The sequence below is a fragment of the Coenobita brevimanus genome, chromosome 43, assembly GCF_032717465.1.
Source record: "Coenobita brevimanus isolate Jiangsu-jjx chromosome 43, ASM3271746v2, whole genome shotgun sequence".
NCBI classification, from domain to species: domain Eukaryota; kingdom Metazoa; phylum Arthropoda; class Malacostraca; order Decapoda; family Coenobitidae; genus Coenobita; species Coenobita brevimanus.
Window position 1 is genome coordinate 213791 of NC_136996.1, and position 22224 is coordinate 236014.

Sequence of the window (22224 nt, forward strand, 5' to 3'; positions counted from 1 at the left end):
GCTCGTCACTCAATGTAAAGCCACCTGTAAAGGAAAGAAAAGCAATAAGAAGTGACAGGAAAGATGGGAGAAATAGGAAGAGAAGAGGGTAGGCCCAGAAAAAGAATGATACAGGCTAAGGAAGAAGTAGGCAGCACTACATCAAGTGCGTGGATGATGGTCGCCACCACCTACCACACACCTAAGATATCAAAGAGGCGAATTTCCCACCCCGAAGGTATCCGTCAAAGCATAAATAAGTGTCGGAATGTCTATTCTTTAACCCCCACTGAACTCTTTTTAATTCCCCCAGAAGAGTTAGATGACTGCAACTGTGTGAGAATGTTAGATGTCTGAGCAATTGTGTGAGAATGTTAGATGTCTGAGCAATTGTGTGAGAATGTTAGATGTCTGAGCAATTGTGTGAGAATGTTAGATGTCTGAGCAATTGTGTAAGAATGTTAGAGGACTGCAGTTGTGTAAGAATGATAGGGAATGTTTAATTATGTGTATCTCTTGTCATTTTTTATCCCAGAGTGAAAAATAAATTGTCTGTCATGTGAAATGTAAGTTTTAGTAGCCACAAGAGGCTTTTTTAGACTTAACACATCTCTGTGATTCATTCTCATTGTATCTCAGCGTCCTTTTGTACGTAACATAATGAAGACAATGATGCAGGAGGATACTGAGTTGCAACAAGATAAATCAGTAACAAATAGGAGCTACAGTGCCTGTCATACAGCTTATAATGTGGCCTCTTGTAGGTTGAGCCATCCACCCATATGATAGTTTTCTTTACTGTTTACGTCTTGTACTTATAGATTAGTCACTTACAGGAGCAGCCTAGCATGGACTAACCTACCTTAAGTTTTCCCCTCATGTTTTTTTTTTTTTTCCAATTTCTTGCAGTTAACTTTTCATGTTTTTTGTTTATGCTTTGTTCAGCCAAGCTTTTTGCAGTTAAATTTGCCTGTTGATAGTAACGTTCTTTGTTCTTCCAGGTTTTTGTAGCTACACTTTCATGTTCTTTATGTGCTGTGTTTCTGTCAGTGCCATATTCTGTGTGTATGTGCATTTTTCTGCCTACCTTATACTGTTATGTTCTGTATGTGCTTTGGTCTGCCAGTTTGTGCTTTTGTCTGCCAGCCTTCCTCAGTTATCCTCAGCTATGTTCTTCTCTTGACTCATTGCTTAGCCAGAGTTTTAAATCATGGCCTGTTCTCTCATCAGTTAAGGCAGCTCCGTAACACTTCTTCCCAAGTACAGTAATACCTCAATATACGATACCCCTAGATGCAATACACCGGCTTAACGATGGGGGTAGAAATACCATCATACCCCATCCGATGATGGCTAAACCCTGGTGATGGGTTTTGATTTTTTACCGACTTTGATGATATCGTAGACTAAAATTGTGCATTTAGGTTGATTTATAAACTGTTTTTTGACTTAGATTAATGTGCTTTGGCCATAGGTGGGGTGAACATTGTCATTTTGGGGTACAGTTTACTAAGCTTGATGTTTTCCAGACATATTTGATGAATTTCAGATTTTATATTATTGGTTTTAGTGAGTTATTTACAGGTGTTAGTTTTAGGTTAGCTTCCATGACAGCTGTTAGGCCATTTAGATTGGCTTTAAACTTGTTTTGGGCTCATTTGGGTGGGTTTTGGGCTTGTTTTTTGGGGAAACCCAAGGCTGGTAAACAGTTCACATTGAAATACAGTACATGTTAAAAGTACCCCGATATATGATACCCTGCCTAACGATGGGGTTTTACCTGACCAATCAGATTGCTGAATTGGGGTATGCCTGTAATTTATTTTGCTTATTACCCCTTGCTGTCCTTTTGTCATCGTCATCATCATCCAAACCTCCTTTCCCACCTTAGGGCAGGATAAGGATCTGTTCTTTTGTACATTATTTAAATCATTCTAATATCACCATACTCTTCCTAAAAAACGTACAAAATCCTATTAACCAGCTGTATCCAAAAATAAATAGCTAAGGACTAGGAAGAGAATACAAGCCATGTGTACAGTACCATGGCTCACCTCAGTTTGGGGATTCTTACAGAAAAAGGATGGCATCATTTGAACTGAGTGTTTGATTACATCTTTCAGTATGTGGCTTCATATATTGTTTGTTTTCACTTTGCTCAGCTAGATATGAACTCAGGGGACTGGTGGGCAGCATCTCCTGAAAGGAGGATGGTGAGCTGCTGCAGAGCGCTTGAAAATATGTTTCTGTAGACAAGAAAGCAGGGAAAGGATAATAGCTCGGGTAAATGAGAAAGCCTTCGTTGGCTGTGGGCAGTGGTGTTTAGCATAGCAGACAGTCCAGCACCTGAGGCCTTGTGATGTGTTTTGCAGACCCCACACAGCTCTTATTTTTCTTTCTCTTACTGATGTATGAACGGTGGGAGTTTGTGACCACATACAGGGTAACACTGATATGTATAGTATATGCAGAAATAAACTGGTAAGGAAAGGTGCTTGGGTGTCTCCCTATCCAGTGGGCATATGACTTATTCTTTTACTTAGTCACACTTGTGTGGGAGCTGCCTAGTGTGGGCCAACTGGTCTACTGTAATATATTACCTGTATTTCTTTGATGGGTGATGGGAGGTTGGAAATACTACAAAATAATATAAAGGTGGAACCAGCAAAGGATTGAGGTAAGTCAATGTGAAGGTAATTGGAGTGAGGTAGGTTGCCTAAAGAATATAATAATACTGATCCAAGAGTAGCCTCATACAGCAAGAGAATTGAACACTCCTTGAAAAGTACAACAAAAGAAGCTTTAAGGTATTGGAAACCCCATATAAATGAAGATCTGTCAAAAGCTGCCAAAATATAATTTAAAACAAGTAGAGAACATCCCAGTACTGGTAAGAGGAGGGAAGGAGACTGGTGAAAAGGAGGAGGAGGAGGTTGAGAGATGGGAGAAGGGGCAGAAAAGGAATTATGCATTAATGAAAAAAAACTAGAAGAGGAAATCATAGGAAGGAGGAGGAAAAATGGGAGGAGAAAGGCAGAAAAGGAATGCATTAATGAAAAAAAAAAGAGGAAAAGAAAATGAAGAAAGGAAAGATGGAAGGAGAAAGGGCAGGAAAGGAAAAGTCTTACAGAGGAGGAGAAAAGGAAGGAGAGGAGATAGGACAAAAAAGGAATACAAAAAGTTATGTGGAGGGGAAAATGAGGCAGGGAGGAGGCAGAAAAGGAATACAAGAATTCTTATAAGAAGGAAAATGAAAGGAGGAAAGATGGGAGAAGAAAAAGAAGAGATAGGAGGGGAAAAGGAAAGAAGAGGGCAGATATATATTAAAAAATAGTCTCATCTCACAAGGAAGGGAAAATATAAGTATTGAGAGTGAGACTGGTATAACTTCCGTGCAGCCATGATTACTCAAATTCATGCTAAGTGGAAAGGATGGGTGTAAAGTCATGGAGGAGAATTTTAATGTTAGTAAGTGGTTGAACGGATTCAACGAGTATATTAGTGTTGTGAGAGAGAGAGAGAGAGAGAGCTTTCTTTCACTGCGATTCAAGTGGGCATTCTCGTTCATCCAGCCAGGCCATATCTTAGGCCTGTTTTGGCTGCTGTTTCATTTATCCTCCTCCCTTTCCCTCCTGATATGGCTCCGGGGATGAAAGAGGAGTGGAGGTGCGAGGGAGGCTTGAGAGAGATGGAAGGAGGAAGCGAAATAGGAGGGTCAAGATAGGAAGGAACTTATAAGAATCTGATTGCTGCTTCCTATGCCTTTCTCTCTATCTCTTGGGAAATGACTGGAGAAATGAAAGGAGTGGAGGGGTAATGAAGGTAAAATACCCGCCGCCGCCGGACCACTCACCCTGCCACCCCCGACCCCACCACCAAGCCACCATCACACCACCACACCACCACCCCAGGAGGACATCACGGCGGGGTTAGTGACCCAGGACAAGAGGGTTACCAGGACACCCCTGTCCAGAGTCCCTCTTCCCCACAACTGTCACAGCACCAGGTGAGTGAGAAGAGGCAACGACCCTGCAGGCGGGGCAGCCTTCACCAGGTTCGGGGTGGGACTGATCCAGTGTCAGTCCCAGGCAACACCGCGGTACGGCCACCGTATGTACCGGGGAAGGAGCGGTCACTGTTCGTCTTTCAGTTGTTCCCCCTGTGACACCGCCATCAAGGCCACCGTACGTGAAGGGGGAGGGAGTGGCCACCGTACGCCCCTCAGTCACAGCCACCTCTGGGGACGGCCTCGCGGAGTTAGTTATTGAACGCGCCCCGACTGGCAGAGAGAGGAATAGTGGAACCGCGTTCACGGCCAACGTACGTGACGGGGAGGGAGTGGCCACCGTACGCCCCTCATCCACTATTGCCTCCTACTACAGGGGTAACACCTCAGTTACTTCCCGAAGGGCAGGCAGGCCCACGGCTACGGCCTTTGTACTTACCAGGGTAAGTAGACCCTCGGCTGTGGCCTCTGTACGTACCGGAGAAGGCGCTGCCTCTGTGCACCACTCTCCTGCCTTTTCCTCCTACGGGAGTAACACCGTGTTCATGGCCACCATACGTGACGGGGAAGGAGCGGCCACCGTACGCCCTTCAGTTACTTCCCGACAGGTAGGCAGGCACACGGCTACGGCTGCAGTGTGTGCAAGGGTAAGACCATACCTATCAGATCCGCCTTCCACCAGTCGCAAGTATTTTCACTGCTGAATTGCTGGCCATTTTACTGGCCCTTCGTATTATATACCGATCAAGGTTACACACTTTTGTTATTTTCACAGATTCACTTAGTGCACTACATGGTATTCAGTCTATCCCTGCCAGCAACCCGCTAGTGCTGAAGATACAGGAATGGCTGTTCCGCATTAACACCAGATTGAAGTCTGTCTCCTGTTGGGTCCCAAACCATGTTGGAATACCGAGTAGTGAGAGGGTTGACTGCCTAACACGTGCAGCTGTCACCTCTTGCTCTGTCACATCTCATCCTATCCCGGCAACTGATTATTTCCCGATTGTTACCCGTCTCCTTGGCCAGCGGTGACAAGCAAAATGGACGTCTACAACTGATAACAAACTCCGCGCCATCAAACGTACTGTCACTCACTGGCAGTCGTCCTCCTATTGCAACAGGCGTTGGGAAACAGCCCTAGCCCGTCTGCGCCTTGGCCACACGCGGATCACACATGGCTTTCTAATGTCAGGAGGCACTCCTCCGATCTGTCAATGTTTTCAGGCCCTACTCACGGTCCACCATCTTTTGCTTGACTGCCCTCGGTTCCACGTCGTGCGCAGACGGACTCTCCCATTCCTTTACTCCCTTGGACGTCCCCCTACCTTAGCCGATCTTCTTGGTGAATCCCCTGTGTTTTCCATCACGCACCTCATGCGCTTCCTATCTCAAACCCGTATCTTGCCTCACATTTAGTGTCTTCCCCGTCTTCCCCTCTACCTTTATTCCACCATAGCATACCCGTCATTTTTATACAGCGGTTTTAGTGCCATATAGTTCTCTTGGGCTTGGTGCCAGTCCTTATTACTTACTTACTGTCATCTACAACTACACACACACACACACACACACACACACACACACACACACACACACACACTCACAAGATTCCTTTTACACAACCACCACATCCAACGCCACTTCTACCTTCTTCATTCCCTACCACTGTCATCTACAACTACATACACACACACACACACACACACACACACACACACACACACACACACACACACACACACTCACAAGATTCCTTTTACACAACCACCACATCCAACGCCACTTCTACCTTCTTCATTCCCTACCACTGTCATCTACAACTACACACACACACACACACACACACACACACACACACTCACAAGATTCCTTTTACACAACCACCACATCCAACGCCACTTCTACCTTCTTCATTCCCTACCACTGTCATCTACAACTACACACACACACACACACACACACACACACACACACACACACACACACACACACACACACACTCACAAGATTCCTTTTACACAACCACCACATCCAACGCCACTTCTACCTTCTTCATTCTCTACCACTGTCATCTACAACTACACACACACACACACACACACACACTCACTCACTCACAAGATTCCTTTTACACAACCACCACATCCAACGCCACTTCTGCCTTCTTCATTCCCTACCACTGTCATCTACAACTACACACACACACACACACACACACACACACACACACACACACACACACACACACACACACACACACACACACACACACACACACACACACACACACACACACACACACACACGTTCACAAACACAGACACAGATACAAAGACAACCTAACACAGTACCACACCTCCCAATCCTCGTGGTATACAGTTGAACAGTCGGGGGCCCTGTACTGCTATAGCTGGGAGTATGGAGGGTGAGAGACTAACTAGGAGAGTGTACGTGAATGAGGTGGAGGGTGGAGAGGGAGGCGGAGACCGAGGAGGAGATGGTGGAATGGAGGAGAGCGGTAGGATAGGGCCTATAAGGGAGAGCGGGGGATGTAACTTGGGAGTATGGAGGGTGAGAGACTAACTAAGAGTGTATGTGAGTGAGATGGAGGGGGGAGAGGGAGGGGGAGACCAAAGAAGAGATGGAGGGATGGAGCAGAGAGGTACATAAACGGGAGGGGTGTAAGATGGAGGGAGGGTAGCGACATGGCAGGGGACAGGGTGACATGGAGACGATTTGTATGTGGCCACTCCTTACGCAAATGAAGGCGTCTGACTATAGATGGATATATAGATAGGAATAATACTAAAGGTAAACATTAATCAGCATAATAAAAACAAGTAATTTATCTCGACCTAGAGAAGCTTCGAATCCCGTCAGTCAGCCTCTAATCGTGAGAGGGGAAGGACGCTCGAGCTGTGTCTATTCTCAGTGTTGATAGTGTTTCAACAGCTTGGCCATCTTGCCGAGATGAACAAATGTGGGGCAGGATATTGTTCATCAGTTCTTTGATACTGCCTGTTCTTTCAGTTGAACCATCTATCAATCTACAGTATTGCCACACGCCTTAATTACGTAAGGGGTGGCCACAACCTAATCGCCTCCTTGTCGATCTGTCCCCCACCAGTTCACTGCCCTGCTCCGAGCTCACACCGCCCTCTCTCATATACCTCTCCACTCTATCGGAGAGCGACGAACCATGGAAGTGTGTGGACGTCCAGATCCCGTTCCTGCTGCAACCTCTCCTGCTGTTGCTCACGACCCGTTGAGGGGGGCAGACAGCAGGCCTCGGCCTTCTACGACCCAGATGAAGATCAGAGGTGCTGTGGTTTGGTTTAACGTTCGGGCGGGGTACAGTTTTATCAAACGCCACGGTGCTGGTGTTGATATTTTCGTGCACCGTCAGGCGATTGTTAAACCAAATCCACGGTATCTCCAGCGCTCCCTAGGCGACGGCGAGACGGTGGAGTTTGTCCTCTTTGGAACGCCCAAGGGTCCTGAGGCTAGGGACGTCACCGGACCGGGAGGGGCTGCTGTGCTGGGCTCTGCCTATGCACGGCGGCGTCCCACGGTTTGGCGGCACCAGCCCAGGGATCAGGGGTGTTCAGGGGTGGTAAGCACCGTCGTCGAGATGTGCATCGCGACGGTGAAGGCTTTTTGTGGGGGTAATAAGGGGGCTTTGCGTGTTCTCCTTCCAAAGATCTTCAAGGAGAATGGGCTGCCCAACCTTATCATCCCCGAGTGCTTCGTCCGTGATGTACATACAGTCCCTCGCCGACGGGAACGCCAGGCTCGTAAGCCTCGTCCAGCTATTCCTCGCCAGACTCCGAGGAAGAGGCTTAGGCTGGAGGCCCCCCTCAACCGAAGGACGACCTCTCAAGTTGACGACCCGTCTCCGGCCCCGGCTAACGATACGGCTACGACCACGGCGGAAGTACACCAGCAGCCAGCAATGTCTGAGGAGGAGCGAGACTCGTCTGCCACCGCCTCCATGGCCGAGGAAGCGTCGACCGGCTCCTCGGCCGAGGAGGAAGTCGGGGAGTCCACTATTCCTCAGACAGAGGAGGGCACCCCATCTCGCCCTCCAATTATCGACCTTAAGGATCGGCTAGACGTAGCCTTCTATAGACACCTTCTGCCTCTCAGCGCTCACATCCAATCGTACCAGCTCGGAGCAGCAACATATACCACCCTCTACGATCTGCGCCGGGCTGACGATCGGGGTGAGAACATAAGACCTGTGCTGATTGTCAGGGGGGAGGAGGTGCGTCTAGCCGATCTTAGAGCATTTTATCACATGCTCCCACCTCGGCCGGCCCCCTAGATCGGCGGTGTGCGCGGTGAGAGAGTGAACAGTACTTTCATTATAAAACTCGGCTGGCCTAATACCCCGAATAGAGGGTGATGGCCATTAAGCCAAAAACAAACAAAACAAACAAAAACCACTCTATCCTTCCATCTCATCCTTGGCCTCGCCCTCCATCTTCGCCCCTCCACCTCACATACACACTTCTCGTCAGTATCACTCTCTCCATCCTCTCCACATGGCCAAACCACCTTAATGTGTTTCTCCTAACCAATCTTTATTCGTGTGAAAAGTGGTGTGGAAATAAGTTATCTGAGAGGAATGTGGAGCTACGTGGAGAGACAGACAGGCTGACAGGGTTGCAGCTCCGTGGAAAACGTCTGCTGATGTGGAAAAACAAATAAGCGACGGACCTGCACGTGGGAAGAATTACACGCTACTCATTTACAGAGCCGAGGAGAGGAGGGGGGGGGGTGTCAGCTGGGGATAATGCCATAGCCCGCGCCCTCCAAGATAGTGTTAAGGTGGGAAGGAGAGGCACAGAGGGTGCAAAGGAGAGGCAGAGAGGGAGGGAAGGAGAGGCAGAGAGGGTGGGAAGGAGAGGCAGAGAGGGTGGGAAGGAGAGGCAGAGAGGGAGGGAAGGAGAGGGAGGGAGGGAGAGGGGGGGGAGAGATTGAGAAGGAGGGATGAGGGAGGGAGGAAGGGATGCGAGGCAGGAGGGAGGAGAGAGAAGAGGGAGGGAGTACAAAGGAATACAAAGAACAGCAACAGACCCTATGATCCTTTCGAGGTTTTTTGTTAGAGAGTAGACTATGACTACGAGATCTAATTCTACATGCTGATGGATAAGGATAGTAAAGCAAGAAGGAGGAAACTACAACATAGCGTAGTTCACTGTATAATGACAATGGATTCTAAAGTAAATATATAAAAACAAGTAGGAATAGTTATATGTAAACAGTAAAACAAAGCTGTGCATAACATTTACCATACAGAGTTGTGTATTACTGTATCTTTAAGCCATATTGGACATGTGGAGAGAATGGAGAATGAAAGACTGACTAAGAGGGTGTATGTAGGTGAAGTGGAGGGAGGGAGAGGGAGGGGGACGACCGAGGATGAGGTGGAGGGATGGAGTTGAGAGGTAAATGAGAGGGGTGTGTGAGCTGGGAGCAGGGCAATGAAATGGCGGGGGACAGGGCGACATGGAGGCGTTTTGTCTGCGGCAACTCTTTGCTGGATTAAGGCGTCTGGCAATAGATAGATAGATAGATAGGGACGTGAAGAACCGCTCACCCTCCATCTTCTTATGTAACAACTTCCTATAGACTTATCAATCCATCAGAAATGCATCTACATAAACAAACACATACTAAATAGTTTTCTTCGCTGTCTTTACATATACTATAATTTCCTTGTATTTATTATCGTTGTTTTATAGAGGGAGGGGAAGGTAGTATATCTCACTAGGATCCTTTGGGCAGTCCTTCATTCATGCAACAGGTCAACTCTGGAACTGTCTACCTCTGTCTGTATTTCCTACATCCTTTGATCTCCAGTCTTTCAAACGCAGTGTGTCCAGGCATATCGAAATGAACGGATCTTGAATTTGGCTCTCTTTGTATTGTTTTTGTATTTTTTCTTGGAAGGAACGGTTTGCGGGCTCCTGGCCTTTGGTTCCTCCTTCCTTGCATAAATAAAGAAATGAGAGGAGCATGTGGAGTTACATGGAGAGACAGACTGACATGAGGAAGTGAAGGAGCGTTGTGGTGTGGATGTGGATGTGATAGGACACGTTAGGAGAAACACACTGAGGTGGTTTGGCCATGTGAAGAGGATGGAGAGTGAGAGAGTGACGAGGAGAATGTATGTTAGTGGGGTGGATGTGGAGTTACATGGAGAGACAGACTGACAAATGAGGAAGTGAAGGAGCGTTGTGGTGTGGATGTGGATGTGATAGGAAGCGTTAGGAGAAACACACTGAGGTGGTTTGGCCATGTGGAGAGGATGGAGAGTGAGAGACTGACAAGGAGAGTGCATATGAGTGAAGTGGAGGGGGAGAGAGGGAGGGGGAGGCCAAGGATGAGATGAAAGGATGGAATGGAGAGGTATATGAGAGAGGGGGATGTGAGCTGGGAGCAGGGCAGTGAAATGGAGGGGGACAGGGCGACATGGAGGCGATTTGTTTATGGCCACTCCTTGCAGGATTGAGGCGTCTGGCAATAGATAGATAGATAGACAGTTATTCGTCCTATCTATCTATCGCCAGTCTCCAGAATCCCGTATCTATCCATCTATCTGTCTATCTATCGCCAGACGCCATAATCCTGTACCTATCCATCTATCTCCAGACGCCATAATCTCATATCTATCCATCTCTCTATCTATCTATCGCCAGACGCCATAATTCATTACCTATCAGTCTATCGCCAGACGCCATAATCCCGTATCTATCCATCTATCTATCTATCTATTTATCACCAGACGCCAAAATCCCCTATCTATCCATCTGTCTATCTATCGCCAGACACCATAATCCCATATCTATCTATATATCTATCTATCGCCAGACGGTATAATCCCTCATCTATCTATATATTTATCTATCTATCTATCGCCAGACGCCTTAATCCCGTACCTATCTATCTATCTATCGCCAGACGCCATAATCCGGTAAGGGGTGGCCGTTTGTCTCTTGAGTTAGTTGTTTTACGGGGAGGGGCACTAACCCTCCGCCAACCCACTTGTTGACAATTAAGGAACACGTATGGGTTGGTTATATGGTTACCACCCAGCGTTGTAAATGGTTTCCTGTCTTACAGGAACCCATTAGGCTTGTCACTCAATGTAAAGCCATCTGAAAAGGAAAGAGGAGTAACAAAAAGTGACAGGAAAGATGGGAGAAATAGGAAGAGAGGAGGACAGACACAGAAAAAGAATGATAAAGGTGAAGGAAGAAGTAGGCAGCACTACATCAAGTGAGTGGATGCTGGTGAGAAATAGAAAGAGAGGAGAGCAGACACAGAAAAAGAATGATAGAGGTAAAGGAAGAAGTAGGCAGTACTACATCAAGTGAGTGGAAGATGGTCGCCACCTTGGAATCATATCTATTAATCCTTGAAGTAGTCGGCCACCTCCGATATTTTGCTCAGTTGCCGCTGTGTTGGTCTCTTCATTACCGTATGTGTTGTGTCTTTGGCCTTCTCATGTTTACATTGAGTGCGGTAGGTTCCTCGTGCTCCATCACCTGTATGGTTTTGCTGAGTGACATGTCTTGGTGGTGTGGGGTAGCCAGATAATGTCACTCATCATATCATCAGTCAGACCTTGCCCCGGTGTTCTTTTGGCCCCTTGCACTGGTACCCTAAGTGCACCAGTGAAGGGTGTTGCCAGGACTGACGTGTGCACGGGTGCTTAGCGTCACCCGCGTTGGATGGCTGCCACAAACGCTGCCCCTCACTGACACTATGTTTATTATCATATCCTCTCAGTGGCAACACTTCCACAATGGCTGGAGTGTCGTACCATGAGCTCTGACCCCCTGTTGTGGTGGTAGGTGAACCTCTAGGTCACCCCAGTCCTCTGTGATCAACCCAGTCACCTCCAGCCCCGTGTGTGCATTGCCTTACATGGCCGTGCACAGTAAACACCTCGAGTTTTGGAATAATCTCCTGACTGAATAGCTACATCAGACTGGTAGTGTTTGGTGAGAATTAAATCACTTTTACTCTTGTGTGGCATCTACAGTACAAGTGCCATGTCCAGGCCAGTTGTACGGTACTATCATCGCTTCGTTTTTCGTCTCGTTTCATTTATAAACGCTCCAACCTGTTTACATGCATTGCCTTAGTCACCTACTGGCGGCTCTCCATGATGCTCGATCTCTGGCAGCCTCCCTATTCAGTCCCTTATCCATGAGGTCGCACCCAATGACTTCGCCCCGGTTTTTTTTTTTTTCGGTCTGCTTCTCGCATCCCTAACTCTAATGTTCACATTTCTCACTTTCTGCACCCAACTGTCATCCTCCATCCTCTCCACATGCCCAAACCATCTCAATCTACCCTTCTTCATCACATCAATACACACTCCAGTCCCATCCATTCTCCCAAACCATCTCAATCTATCCCTCCTCATCACCGCACCAATACACTCCACTCCCATCCTTCCTACCAAACCATCTCAATCTACCCCTCCTCATCACACCACCAGTACACTCCAGTCCAATCCTACCTCTCAACTCTTCCGTCACAAACTTAGCCCCCCCTCCTCCCCCAGGCCTCACACTCAGGGACGCACTGCACATCCACCTAATCATTGTCATTTCTGTACGTTTGAGTCTGTGAATATCCTCTCTCTTTACTGCCCAGGTCTCACTACCATACAGCATTACACTCCTAACACATGCCACATACAAAGACCCCTTAGCACGTAGGGAGAGCCCTCTCAGTGTCAGGAGAGGCAACAGCTTCCTGAACTTCTAACCACTGCTCACTCTAGCCACAGAGCTGCTCCAGCCCCACCTCCAGCACATAACATGTGTCCCAGATAACAAAACTCTTCCACACACTCAAAAGACTCACCAGAAAGTTCAGTCCTTTCACGCCTCACAATCTCCACATAATAATAATGATAATAATAATCATAATCATCATTATCATCATCATTATCATCTTCATCATCATCATCATCATCATCCAGATCTCCTTTACCACCCTACGGCAGGGTGAGAAGTAGCAACGTCCAGACAACCTAAGTTTGCCCAGTTCAATGGACCACGCTTCCATTCACTCATTAGTCAAGCCCCCGGAATCCTGGCTCTATCAGATAAACCAAAAAACTTTCACCACGTTCTGTAGCTTCTCATATACCTATCTGATACAGTCAGTTAGAACGCTGTCACGTTAAAATGGGGTGCCAAATTCCTGGTTATGCACTTCTCACAACATTCATCCAGCCAGGCTCACCGACTTCCATACCTCTCATCGCAGCACACTCATCCACCATATCTCTCCACCTTCTCCTTGGCCTACCTCTCCTCCTCCTTCCTTCAAATTAGCTCAGATATACCTTCTTCACCACTCTATTGTTATCCATTCTCTCCACATGACCATACCATCTCAGTACACTCTCTTCGATTCTGGTGTCCACCGACTTCCTCACTCCACATCTTCCGCGAATCGTTATTTCGTATCCTATCCACTCTCTGTACTCCACATACATTCCTCAGCAGTCCCATCTCCACTGCTCTCACTTTTGACTTTTCATTTTCATGCCACACCATGCATCATCAGCATACAACAAATTTGAGATATTCCATCCATCACCATTCATTACCAACGCCATCCCTGTCCCCATTACTCGTGTTTTCACTTTTCTCATCACCCCATCCATATATATATATTGAACAACCATGGGGACATCACACACACACACACACACACACACACACACACACACACACACACACACACACACACAGGTGAATGGACTCAGTGATGCTCGGAAAGATTAATGCACGCAAGCATTTACGTATGTGGACATGTAATTTCTCTCTCTCTCTCTCTCTCTCTCTCTCTCTCTCTCTCTCTCTCTCTCTCTCTATGACGCACCCCCCCACACACACAGAGAGACCTGCACATAGCTGCACTTCCACACAGCCACACCTTACAATGTCTCCAAAGTCACATGCAGTACAACATGGCATAGAAGACCCCGGTTGTGATATGATTACCCCAGTGAATCCTACATCATACTTTTTTATTTATTCTTACTGTCTCAAGACGATTTTAGTTAATACTAAAGATCTGTGGCAGTGAAGGTTAACTAAGATATTATTCCTTTCGCAGGGGTGACGAACGGCCAGTAACAGGAGCAGCCAACAGAGAGCTATGTGGCATTTCTTTACTGCAGTGTATCACCATATCCCGCCCCACACCACCACACATCCCCGCCAGTCCCTCTCTACTCACCAGTCTTCGAAACTACCTAACATTATCTTTCCAAAGCAACAAAGTGTAGCTGTTGATACAAATAAACGTGAAATACAATTATGTCTCAGTTTCTCTCCTCATCAGAGCATGCCATCAAATAAATAACTGGTATCTTGTGTAATTACCTTTTTTTAATATTAACTAACAGGAAACTCCCAGCCCAAAAGCAGTCAAGATAGAGGGTTCCCAGCCCCTACATCAGTTCAAGATCTCTGTACCTAAATTCTCGAGGCCAATGACGTGCATAATTTTCGCATAATAATCTGTACGTAGAGCGAATAACTTGCTAGTTTATGGAATACAGGAGTCTGCCACAACTCTCCATTTGGGGAAAAGAATGGTTAAAAGAAAATACATAGACAGAGGAGAATGGGAGAAGGCTGTCGTATTAGACTGTTGGGGGGTACCATCAATATTTTCACTGCATTTTTCTATCATACAAAATATAATTAAAGCTTTATTAATCCCCCAATACGCACATCATTGTTGACTAATGTGATCCGGTACGAGTAAGGCTGAAAAAAAAAAGGGTAATAAGAAAAAATATATATATTTTTTCTGCTAGAAGGTGTTATTACAACCAACCGATAAAGAGCGATGAAGCTATGTGTTTGGCCCGGTTTATATATCTGTCTATCAGTCTGTCTGACTGCCTGCCTGCCCGTCTGTCTGCCTGTCTGTTAGCAAGATTATAGGAAAAAGTCAGCAGATTATCTTATTTCTTTATTTAGATTTTGAATTTACCATTCTGCACAAGCCCTTACTAACTTGGGAACGTTGTCGCTGGAATCCAAGCAGGAAGAGTCAGCGGACAGTGACTAATTTTTCTCAGTTACCCATCCATTTTACTGCTTTCTCTGAATAGGAAGCCCACCCCGACTTAATCTGTGGTGTCACAAAAGGTGCGCGGGGAGGTCAAGCGAGCAGATCATCTCTGCCATTGGACACTGAATTAGGTTAGGATGAAGTAATTCGTTTTTCTTATAGCATTCAGTAAAAGGTCAGGGGTACAAGACAAGGATAAAGGTTCAGTCAGTCGTCATGTCCGAGTGAGAGGCTCATCAATTTCGAAGCATTGTGATGAACAAGCAATAAACAGAACGTCAGAAGCAGACTCCGTGGAGAGAGTGCATCAGTAGGCTACATAACGTCTACGCGATTATTTTATTTTCTGTTATCATACTTCAGAACCACAGGTGTTTAGTGATAAAGTGGACGGGTGTTTCAACCGATTGTGTGGCGCGAGTGTTGTTGGCGTCACTTCATAAGCTGGTGGTTAGATTTTGCTGGATTTTCTCGCCGTTGTCCTCCTGCCTGTGATCTGTTGCCTTGTTCCCACTGCACCCACCAAAGGTATGCTGTTTGACTTTACTAATTCTGTACCCATTTTACTCAAACTTGGCCTAAAATTTTCATCTCTCCAACTTGAATACTGAGTTGCAGCAATAGATTAATACTAGAATATGTAAGTCACAAAAAAGTGCCATTGAAGAGGAGCCGTAGCGCTGCCCTTTTCTGTCAATGGCCCATGTGAAGTAAGCAGCAAAAGGACGAAAATCTGGGTCAAGTTACCCTGAAAAAAAGTAGTATAATGCAGGATATTGGGATATTCTAGGAAGTTGTCGACAGTTGAGAGTTGTTTGTGGTTTGCAATAGCGAGACAGGCAGAAAGACACACAGACGGAAGACAGACAGACGCATGGCAAGGAGACAGGAAAGGGGAGAAGAATCGTGGCGTTATTTTGAGTGAAGTTGACATCATAGCACATTAAAATATATTTGTGCCGCAACTTTAATAGCATGTCTTCTTATGTATTACCAAGGTCCTTTGACGAGTAGTGAGGTTACACACACACACACACACACACACACACACACACACACACACACACACACACACACACACACACACACACACACACACACACACACACACACACACACACACACACACACACACACACACACACACACACACACACACACACACACACTGCAACCACATCAAACTATACAACCCCCACCCCCTCTCCACTCACAACACATTCACTTACACACACACACACACACACACACACACACACACACACACACACACACATAAATACACGCACACACAGGCACACGTTCACAAACACAGACACAGACACGAAGGCAACCAAACACAGAACCACACCAGCATCCCATCACACCCCCAGACACACAGCCACATATCTGCACAGCCTCGCCTCCAAGGACACACGCCATCCCTCCACACAAACACCCACTCCTCTACATATCCAAACCTCCACACGTAGCCCTACCTTCACCTACGTAACCCCAACCTCACCTCCACACACGTAGTTCCACCTCAACACACGTAGTCCCACCTCCACTCATTCGTACACTATGACATACTTGACAAATGTCGATTCATCTACTGTACATATACATATCCATAACCCGACACACAAAGTTTTTTTTTTCAATATACATAGCCATACCTTCATATATACAGTATACAGCTATCCCTGGACACATAAGGCCACACCGTCCCGCACAGTACTGCACTTACACACATGCAGATCCACGTTACATAGCCATATCCCCACACACACACACACACACACACACACACACACACACACACACACACACACACACACACACACACACACACACACACACACACACACACACACACACAATGCTCTCTAGTGGAGCTTGCTAATGGGGTAATGTGTGTATGTAACTTTGGTGGTGTGAGAGGTTGCCATGGTAACACTCAGGCACCTCCCACTAGTCAAAGATTTTCTTAACGGTATATTTTTGCATAAGGCTGGTTAATATCGTTTTGTACACACACACACACACACACACACACACACACACACACACACACACACACACACACACACACACACACACACAGTAAGTAAGTATTTATTGACCACAATATCCAGTTACACATACAACATTTCAAGCAACAATAAACCTTAACATGATAAACAGCACATCAGATATTAGCAAACAATTATGGTCCACAAAACAAGCGAAGTATTAAAGGGTTGATCAGTGCATCTATATAGCCTTAATGAAAGATGGAAATCATTACACTTCTGATTAGAAATGTAACTACAATTTCACCAATCACGTTTTTTACGAAAAAAATTTCCCAGTGATATATCATGGTTAGAATAAGAGCATACAAAATGAATTAAATACACTTTAAATAACATAGGTTATGGTAAACATTATAGTACACACTAGCCAAAACAGGAAAGGACCTTATACACTATCTCCTCAATAGGAAACTGAGCATCGTCACCAATGATTTGACTCCAGGAAGTAAAGTTATATCTTGTACAGACGTCGGAATAAGTTCGTTTCCTTTTCCGTGGACTAATGTGTTTGTGACATTGCTCGATGGAGAACTATCCCCTCCCCCTCCCTCATAGTCCCACACTCCCACCAAACCCCCCCACTTTTCTCTCCGACCCCGTACTCTCGCTAGCAGCCAGCTTGGGGTTTCTGTACTTCATGCACCTCTCTAATTACGTGTAGTCCGAACAACAAATAAAAGGATAGTACAGTACATATAAACCAAGTTAGAAGATTTACTACACACACACACACACACACACACACACACACACACACACACACACACACACACACACACACACACACAGAGAGAGAGAGAGAGAGAGAGAGTTAAAAGACAGGGAGCGACAGGCGCAGAGGGGGAGCGAATGGAAAAATTTGGAATGTGAAAGGGCAGTTACGAAGAAAATAAAAAGGGGAGAGGCAAGGAAAGAACAACGAGAGTTAAGAAAAGAGACAGAGAGTGAGAAGTGACAGTGAGAGGTGAAATGAGATACAGGCAGTGTGAAAGGGAAAGAGAAAAGGGAGATGTGAATCGAAAGGCCGGGAGACAGGGAAGTAGAGACAAAAGGGGAGACAGCTGAGAGGAAATGGGCATGGAGCAACCACAGAAACAGGGATAATAAAAAAGAAAGTGGGAAAGAAAGCTACAGAACGGAATACTGAGAACGATAATGAGGAAAATTAGAAAAGAAGGCAGTGTAACAGAGAGTAGGAAAAAAGTGTTATTCTGGCAAGGACGCAGGGAGAGAACTAAGCAGGATAAGACGAAAGCATTGAGGCTGAGTAAAACGAATGACATTCATGTAAAAAGGGAGGGAGAGAAACAGAGAAATTAGAAAAATTTGCGGAAAGTAGAGATTAAGGGTGGGAAGAAAATAGGTTAATTTTTACGGCAAGAAAAAGGAAGGGGATGTTAAGAAGGGAAGACAAGGGAAGGGCCAGGGAGGAAGGAAGGGAGGGAAAGACAGTGGCAAGAGCGGAGTGGAAGAAGAGATTTCGGGTGACAGGGAGAGACGGAGAAAGAAAAGAGAAAAATGAGCACGCAGTTATTACTGGGGAAAGAAAGCAGTGAAGGAAATGGATTTAGTACAAGTAAAGAAATACGGAGAGAGTAATGAATGAAAAAAAGATAACACATGTAACGGATGTAAAAAGTAAGACAAAGTTATGACACAGGGAGGAAGAAAGAAGAGTGAGGTAAGGAGGGAGTGACAGAGGGGAAGAGAGACGAAGGAAAGGAAAGAGAGGGAGGAAGGTAGGGACTGAGCAGATTGCTATAAAGAGGGGAAGGAGGGAAAAGGAAACTGGGGATGAGACAAAGGATCCAGAGAGAGAGAGAGAGAGAGAGGGAGGGGCAGTACACAGACAGGTCGACAAATGTTCAGAAAGTGTGTGTGTGTGTGTGTGTGTGTGTGTGTGTGTGTGTGTGTGTGTGTGTGTGTGTGCGCTTCCGTCCCTGCGTCACTTCTATAACACTGTTCCATTTTTTCACCTGCGTGTTTTCCTCTTCTCAGCTTGTTTCTCCTCTCACCCACTTTTTTTTTATCATTATTTCTCCTGATTGTTCTTGTCATTCCAAGTCTCTCTCTCTCTCTCTCTCTCTCTCTCTCTCTCTAGGAATAAAGAGATTGTTCTCACAGTCTATATCTCCTTAATACGGCCACTTCCTCAGTTACTGTGGAATTTTGGTCGACATACATGGACTTAAAAAGAGTTCAGGAGACTAAGGTATCAGTTTCGCCTGAGGGCTGTGGGACTTTTTTAGTAGAAACTCGTAGACAACGGGGTCAGCTCATTACAGTGTTTAAAATCTGAATGGGTTTCACCAGTGGCGTACCTGAGGGGGGGGCGAGGGGGGCTGTTTGAAACTGCCCCCCGGGCCCCCAATTGAGGGGGGCCCCAAAAAAACTTAAAAATTTATGTTTTTTTTATTAATATTTAAAAATATATATGTTTATCATCCCGACAATCCCGGCTGAGATATTAGATAAGTTTTGAGAATTAGGGGGGCTAGGTTCTTTGCGGGGCCCCCCTCCTGGAGGGGGGCCCCACAATGAACCTAACCCCCCGGGCCCCTAAATCTCTAGGTACGCCCCTGGGTTTCACAATCATTACATAGAAAGTTGCTTACTCTTAACACGGACTCGGCACACAACCATGGTTGGGAGCTGTAAATGAAAAAAATTACCGGCAGAATTACCTGAAAACTTTTTCACGTGCAAGATCTGCTCCACATGTGGAACTGACTCAACATGGACGTTGTTAACATTACAGTAGAGAAGTTTAAGGGATTCATCGGCAGGATCTTACACTAGAATAAATGTGAATTGGATATGCATTCCCAGGCAAACAAGAAGTATCTCCACGGTATGGGCTGCATAGTTATTTAGATCCTAACTTTTCCTTGTAACTCCTCTCTCTCTCTGTGTGTGTGTGTGTGTGTGTGTGTGTGTGTGTGTGTGTGTGTGTGTGTGTGTGTGTGTGTGTGTGTGTGTGTGTGTGTGTGTGTGTGTGTGTGTGTGTGTGTGTGTGTGTGTGTGTGTGTGTGTGTGTGTGTGTGTGTGTGTGTGTGTGTGTGTGTGTGTGTGTGTGTGTGTGTGTGTGTGTGTAAAAGAGGTTTCTACTATCGCAACATTTAATCACAGCAGATTTATTCTGTGTGTGTGTGTGTGTGTAATTACTACACGTAATTAGAGAGGTGCTTGAAGTACAGAAACCCCTAGCTGGCTGTGAGCAAGAGTATGGAGGGTACCGGGTCGAGTCATGGGGCGGAGAGAAAAGTGGGGGGGTTGGGTGGGAGTGTGGGACCATGAGGAAGGGAGGGGGAGGGGATACCTCTTAATCTAGCAGTGTTACAAACACGGAAAAGGAAACCAACTTATTCCGACGTCTGTACGTATGTGCTGAGTCAGTGGACACACCTCCAGTACATGCAACTCTGTTTGCACAGCACCACATGGACGGAACCGCTCTGCTACCGGGAGACGTCCCCGTCCACGCCGATTCCAACGGCCCGTCTCAATAGCCAGATTATGACTACCCGCAGCCGACTAAATGCCATTCTGTGTACCTCACTAGTTTTACCACGACATTTATAAATCTAGTGAACTGTTAAGGTAGGGTTCAGCACATTATAAATTTGGCTTCTAGAAGATGTAGAGTTAGAAATTGATTGCTTTAAAGATTCAATGCCGACTTTAACATCATCAACAGAATTATTAATTAAACTCTTAATGTGTTTACTTGTTGGTGTGTTAGCCGCCATGGTCAGCCTCACACACACACACACACACACACACACACACACACACACACACACACACACACACACACATGAACACGTTCGAAAACACAGACATAAAGACAAAGACAACGTAACATAGAACCACACCAGCATCCTACCACACCTCCAGACAGAGCCACAGCTCTGCATAGCCTCGCCTCCAAGGACACACGCCATCCCTCCACACAAACACCCACTCCTCTGCATATGTAACCTCAACACGCAGCTGTACCTCCACCTACGTAACCCCAACCTCACATTAACAAAAGCTGCTCCACCTCAACACCCGTAGCCCCACATTCACTCATTCATACACGATAGCATCTTTACAAACGTCGATTCATCAACACATACATATCCATAACCCGATACACAAAGTTCTATTTCTATATACAAACACACACACACACACACACACACACACACACACTTACAGTATACGTGTACACAGAATAGGCGAAACTTGGAGTGTGACATCCGTAGACGCTCGGACACCAATATTTCTTACAGTAGCGAATTATAGCCGATCGAAAGTTAGGTTAGGTCACTTTGGGCAGGGTTTGGTCTGATTAGGTAATTTTTGGTTGGGTTGGGTTCAGTTCGACTAGATATAGACGGATTAGGTTAGATTGCTTTAGAATACGTCGGTTTTGATAGATTTTGGGTTGGGTTTTATTTGGTTGGGTTAGGCTGGGTTAGGTTCGGTTGGATTAGGTCATTTTAGGCTTGACTGGGTTGAGTTAGGTCGGGTATGGTATGGTTAAGTGATACTGGGTAGGATTAGGTAGGGTTAGATGCGGTTAGGCTGCATCAGAATTGGTTAGGTTAGGTTTGGTGAGGTTACATGAGATTGTGAGGTTAAATACAATTAGACTGGGTTAGGTGAGGTTAAGCTAGATTAGGTTGGGTTGATTTAAGTTGGATTAGGTCATTCGAGGTTAGGCAGGGTTCAATTAGAGCAAGGCAGTTATGTATCCCTTCGTTTTCGTTTTCGTTTTTAAAGGCTCCAACATGCTTGCATGTGTCGGCCTTGGTCACCTAATGGCGGCTCTCCACGCTGCACGATCTATTGCAGCCTCCCTGTTCAGTCCCTTAACCCTAAGGTCACACTTAATGACCTCGTCTCATGTCTTTCTCGGTCTACCCCTCATAACCCCACCCCCAATATTAACACTCCTCACCCTCCCCACCCAATTATCATCCCCCATCCTCTCCACATGTCCAAACCACCTCAATCTACCTCTCCTCATCACAACACCAATACACTCCAGTCCCATCCTACCTCTCAACT

General features: G+C 46.0%; 1 protein-coding gene across 1 annotated transcript in view; it reads left to right on the top strand.

Annotated features, from left to right (window-relative positions):
• Positions 1–22224, top strand: part of LOC145397725 (uncharacterized) — a 296131-nt gene that overhangs the window by 133856 nt on the left and 140051 nt on the right. The gene's annotated exons all lie outside the window — the stretch shown is intronic.